Source organism: Entelurus aequoreus, linkage group LG25 (assembly GCF_033978785.1).
Source record: "Entelurus aequoreus isolate RoL-2023_Sb linkage group LG25, RoL_Eaeq_v1.1, whole genome shotgun sequence".
Taxonomy (NCBI): domain Eukaryota; kingdom Metazoa; phylum Chordata; class Actinopteri; order Syngnathiformes; family Syngnathidae; genus Entelurus; species Entelurus aequoreus.
Genome location: NC_084755.1, coordinates 31,583,234 through 31,589,233, shown reverse-complemented (window position 1 = coordinate 31,589,233; position 6,000 = coordinate 31,583,234). Strand labels below are relative to the sequence as shown.

Sequence of the window (6,000 nt, the reverse complement as noted above, 5' to 3'; positions counted from 1 at the left end):
CTTCTGTTACATTTAAACAGGGTTGTCTAAATGGTATTTTTTGGTCGACAAAAGGGGTGGACCACGTGGATATGTCGACTAAAAATCGGGCATTCTCTAGTACTGGGGTCGGCAACCCGCAACTCTTTAGCGCTGCCCGAGTGGCTCCCTGGAGCTTTTTCAAAAATGTATGGAAATGGAAAAAGATGAGGGGAAAAATATATGTTTTGTTTTAATATGGTTTCTGTAGGAGGACAAACATGACACAAACCTTTCAAATTGTGAGAAATCTCACTGTTTATTAAACATGCTTCACTGATGAGAGGATTTGGCGTGCGCCGTTTTGTCCTACTAATTTCGGCGGTCCTTGAACTCACCGTTTTGTTTACATGTTAAGTTAATGTTAAAGTACCATTGATTGTCACACACACACTAGGTGTGGCAAAATTATTCTCTGCATTTGACTCATCACCCTTGATCACCCCCTGGGAGGTGATGGGAGCAGTGGGGAGCAGTGGGCAGCAGCGGCGGCCGCGCCCGGGAATCATTTTTGGTGATTTAACCCCCAATTCCAACCCTTGATGCTAAATGCCAAGCAGGGAGGTAATAGGTCCCATTTTTATAGTCTTTGGTCTGACTCGGCCGGGGTTTGAACTCACAACCTACCGATCTCAGGGCGGACACTCAGTACAACTTTCGCCGACGCTGCCACAGAAAGATGTGTTTCATGCCACTCCTTCTTTAATCTCATTTTGTCCACCAAACGTTTTATACTGTGCGTGAATGGACAAAAGTGAGCTTTGTTGATGTTATTGACTTGTTGGAGTGCTAATCAGGCATATTTGGTCACTGCATGACTGCAAGCTAATCCACGCTAACATGCTATCATGATGCCTCGTTTGTAGGTATAGTTGAGCTCATTTAATTTAACTTTTACTTATGTCCTCTGTGTATTTCATTTATATCTATATGTCTCATGACCCATTATCTGTATGTAATATTGGCTGCATTTCTGATAGTTGTTTGTGTGCCATGTTGTTCCAGACCACAGCAAACGTTACTCAGCTTGCAAAGATTGTAATAAATCTATTAGAAGAAGACGGCCTGCCGTTTCCTTTAACTTGGAAAGACACATTTTTACCTTTGGCCATTCCATTCCAGGAGTTATCTCACCCTCTGAGAGGTTTTACAAATGTTTTCCAATGTTGTAAAATAAATGTTACATTTCAACTAGGGATAAATGCGTTAAAATGTAATATCGGAAATTATCGGTATCGTTTTTTTTATTATCTGTATCGTTTTTTTATTTTTTTTTATTTTATTTTTTTTAATTTTTATTAAATCAACATAAAAAACACAAGATACACTTACAATTAGTGCACCAACCCAAAAAACCTCCCTCCCCCCATTTCTTTCTGTTATCAATATTCTGGTTCCTACATTATATATCAATATTAATCAATACAGTCTGCAAGGGATACAGTCCGTAAGCACACATGGTTGTGCATGCTGCTGGTCCACTAATAGTACTAACCTTTAACAGTTAATTTTACTCATTTTCATTAATTACTAGTTTCTATGTAACTGTTTTTGTATTGTTTTACTTTCTTTTTTATTCAAGAAAATGTTTTTAATTTAGTTATCTTATTTATTTATTTATTTTTAAGAAGTACCTTATCTTCACCACACATGGTTGTCCAAATTAGGCATAAAAATGTGTTAATTCCACGACTTCATATATCGGTTGATATCGGTATCGGTAATTAAAGAGTTGGACAATATCGGAATATCGGATATCGGCAAAGAGCCATTATCGGACATCCCTAATTTCAACATTTCTTTCAACGAAGATTTGCGACACGTAGTCATTTTGATAGTAGGCTAATATATCTAATATAGACACTTACATCATGTGTTGCCTTCATTATAACACTTATAAGGCTTTTCATTTTTCGCGGCTGCAGACAGATTAGTTTTTTGTAGTTTTGGTCCGATATGGCTCTTTCAACATTTTGGGTTGCCGACCCCTGCTCTAGTATTAAGAAAAACAGGGTGGACCAGGGGCCTCATGTAACAAGCTTTCTTACGCACAAAAACCTGACGTACAATTTGTTTCACTGCAAAGATAAGATGTATCAAGGCTGACGTGGAAATGTGCGCTACCTCACGCTAATTCATGGCTGACGTACGTGCGTTTCTACAGGCTGTGGACAGAGGTGGTCGTTCGTGATGCCCAAACTTTTTGATTTTAACAATGTAAAAAAGATCGAGGCAAGGACGCAAAAGTCCCTTTTCCGCCAGTGCATTTAAATCTTCATATTTATATTTGTGAGGACATTTATGAATTCATAATTTTTGCCACCTAAGCGTGTTCCACAGTGGCACCGCAAGAAGCGCTCCTGTGTTCTAATAATAAATTGAGTAATCAAACAACAGTCAAGTCTTTCGTACACTATGTGATATGTTGGCATGTTTACATTTAAAAGATTGCAAGATTACAGTATTTTTCAGACTATAAAGCGCACACAGTGCAGTAGAGAGGAAAAACAAGTTGACTTTATATGCCTAATAGTTTCATTGTATTCATTAAAACCATATCCAATCGTATTTATAACCCGCACAGAATGTGAAAATACCTTCTAAACATCACAAAATGCCACAAATTCAGTCAGCCATTTTGAACATTACGCTCCGAATACGGTATACCGGGACTAATAAAGTATCGCGGTACTAATGAATTAAAAACGATACCATACTGCTTCTAAAAAATACCAGTACTTTTTTCCGGACATGACGGCGCTCCGTCATCACGCCGTGACGTTACTGGTAAAACGGGCAGAGGCGCATGTCAGTCAACGCACGGAGTACTTACAAGCAGAAACGGTGTGGAGATAGAAAAGGGAGAATGGACGCATTTTGGCTTAACAACTAACAATATTTTTGAAGCTCTGTAAGAGGTGCTTAGCTATTGCTCCTGTTAGCTGTTAGCTAGCTAGCGGCTAACATCCATCCGCAGTCGGTAGTGTTTTAGCTACTTCTACATCTCTAATCCTTGCCGCCATGGTGACAAATAATAATAAATTTCTTACAAGTATCATCCCTGCAGGACGAGGAATAGCTAAACATGATTCACTACACACCGTGAAGCATACTTCACACACAAAAACCCCTATATCCCAGGTATCAAACCCAGAACCTTCTCACTGTGAGTCACAAGCGCTAACCTCTTCCGCACTATATCTAGTATCTGCCAAATGCCAGTGTTTCCAAGACATGTCAAGTATTTGTACAACCTTTCACTGGACAACTCACAACATGGCCTTCAGCAACATGTTCCTTCAAGTGAGCTATTAAAAATGAGCCTTAAATTCTCCATTTCTGTGAAATAGCTGCTTGCTAGGAGTTCCAGCAGACTTAAAGACACAGCGTGGTTCATTTCGATGCAGTTTGCAATGAAGCACATAGAAATAACCCCTCAATGTCTGAAACCACTTGCCACAAAAATGTGGTTGTTACCCAAAACTAGGCTAAGGCTTTAACACAAACCCCTAAAACAATTAAGGTATGCTGTAAATTCAGACATACAATCTGCAAAATATTTAATTTAGATAGAATAAATAATACATTTTAGAGTATTTGCAAATGCAATGTACAATTGTTCATTATTTTCACAGTAAAGTCATGTGTTTTTTACGTATTATAACCATAGTCATTTAGGTTATATACTGTTTACGACTGTAATAAACAATTTTGGTGTTTTACTGTTGCTATTTAATTTTAACGGTCATTTTTTACAGTGTATATTATTTATTTACATATTTTATTGTTCTTGTTAAAAGGGCAGCGTGGTTGGTTTTGGGGGAGGGCGGTGTCACTATAAAAAAAAATGGGGTAATAAATCTGAGCATTCTAAAAAAAAATGTATCTGTGCACTGTTGATGCTCAATAAAGCTTATTATATTTTTAAAAATTTACAAATGAAGGAAAATTATATCAACAAATGCCTCTGACCAACGTTTTGGTTACCGTTATGTCCACTGTCAACCAGCCAGTCTGAGGGGCACCGAGATAACAGTAATAATATAATAATAATAAAGTAATGATTCGTTTACAAATAGATTGTTAATTTCGCTACTATCCCTAGCTCAAAATGGTTCCTATAGACGAGTGTTTTTCAACCACTGTGCCGCGGCACACTAGTGTGCTCGTGAGATACAGTCTGGTGTGCCGTGGGAGATTATGTAGTTTCACCTATTTGGGTTAAAAATATTTTTTGCAAACCAGTAATTATAATCCGCAAATAATGTGCCATTGTTGAGTGTCAGTGGTGTCTGGAGCTAGGCAGAGTAACCGTGTTATTCTCTTCCATATCAGTAGGTGGCAGCCGGTAGCCTAATTGCTTTGTAGATGTCGGGAACACGTCGTGTGAGACGACGATGGTTTGTCGTGATCACGATATGCAGACGACAGCGGGAGGCATTGTGCAGGTAAAAAGGTATCTAATGCTTAAACCAAAAATAAACAAAAGGTGAGTGCCCCTAAGAAAAGGCATTGAAGCTTAGGGAAGTCTATGCAGAACAAAACTAAAACTGACCTGGCTACAAAGTAAACAAAAACAGAATGCTGGACGACAGCAAAGACTTACTGCGTGTGGAGCATAGACGGCGTCCACAAAGTACATCGGTACATGACATGACAATCAACAACGTCCACACAAAAAAAGATGGCAACAACTTAAATACTCTTGATTGCGAACACAAAAGCAGGTGCCGGGAATAGCGCTCAAAGGAAGACATGAAACTGCAAAAGGAAAATACCAACAAAACAGGAAAAGCCACCAAAAATCGGAGCGCAAGACAAGAACTAAAACACTACACACGGGAAAACAGCAAAAAACTCAAAATAAGTCACAGCGTGATGTGACAGGTGGTGACAGTACACCTACTTTGAGACAAGAACTATATTGATGCATGGTTAGTTATGGTTTAAAGCAGACCTGGGCAAATTAAGGCCCGGGGGCCACATGCGGCCCGTTAAGCTTTTCAATCTGGCCCGCCCGACATTCCTAAATATTTTTATTATATCTTTAAAGGCCTACTGAAATGTATTTTCTTATTTAAACGGGGATAGAAGATCCATTCTATGTGTCATACTTGATCATTTCGCGATATTGCCATATTTTTGCTGAAAGGATTTAGTAGAGAACATTGACGATAAAGTTCGCAACTTTTGGTCGCTGATAAAAAAAGCCTTGCCTGTACCAAAAAGTAACGTGACGTCAGAGGAGGAAGGGCTCCTCACATTTCCCCATTGTTTACAATGCAGCGAGAGAGATTCGGACCGAGAAAGCGACGATTACCCCATTAATTTGAGCCAGGATGAAAGATTCGTGGATGAGGAACGTGAGAGTGAAGGACTAGAGTGCAGTGCAGGACGTATCTTTTTTCGCTCTGACCGTAACTTAGGTACAAGGGCTCATTGGATTCCACACTTTCTCCTTTTTCTATTGTGGATCACGGATTTGTATTTTAAACCACCTCGGATACTATATCCTCTTGAAAATGAGAGTCGAGAACGCGAAATGGACATTCACAGTGACTTTTATCTCCACGACAATACATCGGCGAAACACTTTAGCTACAAAGCTAACGTGATAGCATCGTGCTTAAATGCAAATAGAAACAAAAGAAATAAGCCTCTGACTGGAAGGATAGACAGAAGATCAACAATACTACCAAACCCTGGACCTGTAACCACACGGTTAATGCTGTACCCCCTGGCGAAGCCTAGCAATGCTGTTGCTAACGACGCCATTGAAGTTAACTTAGCTACGGGACCTCGACAGAGCTATGCTGAAAACATTAGCTCTCCACCTACGCCAGCCAGCCCTCATCTGCTCATCAACACCCGTGCTCACCTGCGTTCCAGCGATCGACGGCGCGACGAAGGACTTCACCCGATCATCGATGCGGTCGGCGGCTAGCGTCGGATAGCGCGTCTGCTATCCAACTCAAAGTCCTC

At 39.9% G+C, this 6,000-nt stretch overlaps 1 protein-coding gene across 1 annotated transcript in view; it reads left to right on the top strand.

Annotated features, from left to right (window-relative positions):
• Nucleotides 1–6,000, top strand: part of LOC133642849 (uncharacterized) — a 72,507-nt gene that overhangs the window by 32,013 nt on the left and 34,494 nt on the right. The window lies entirely within an intron of this gene.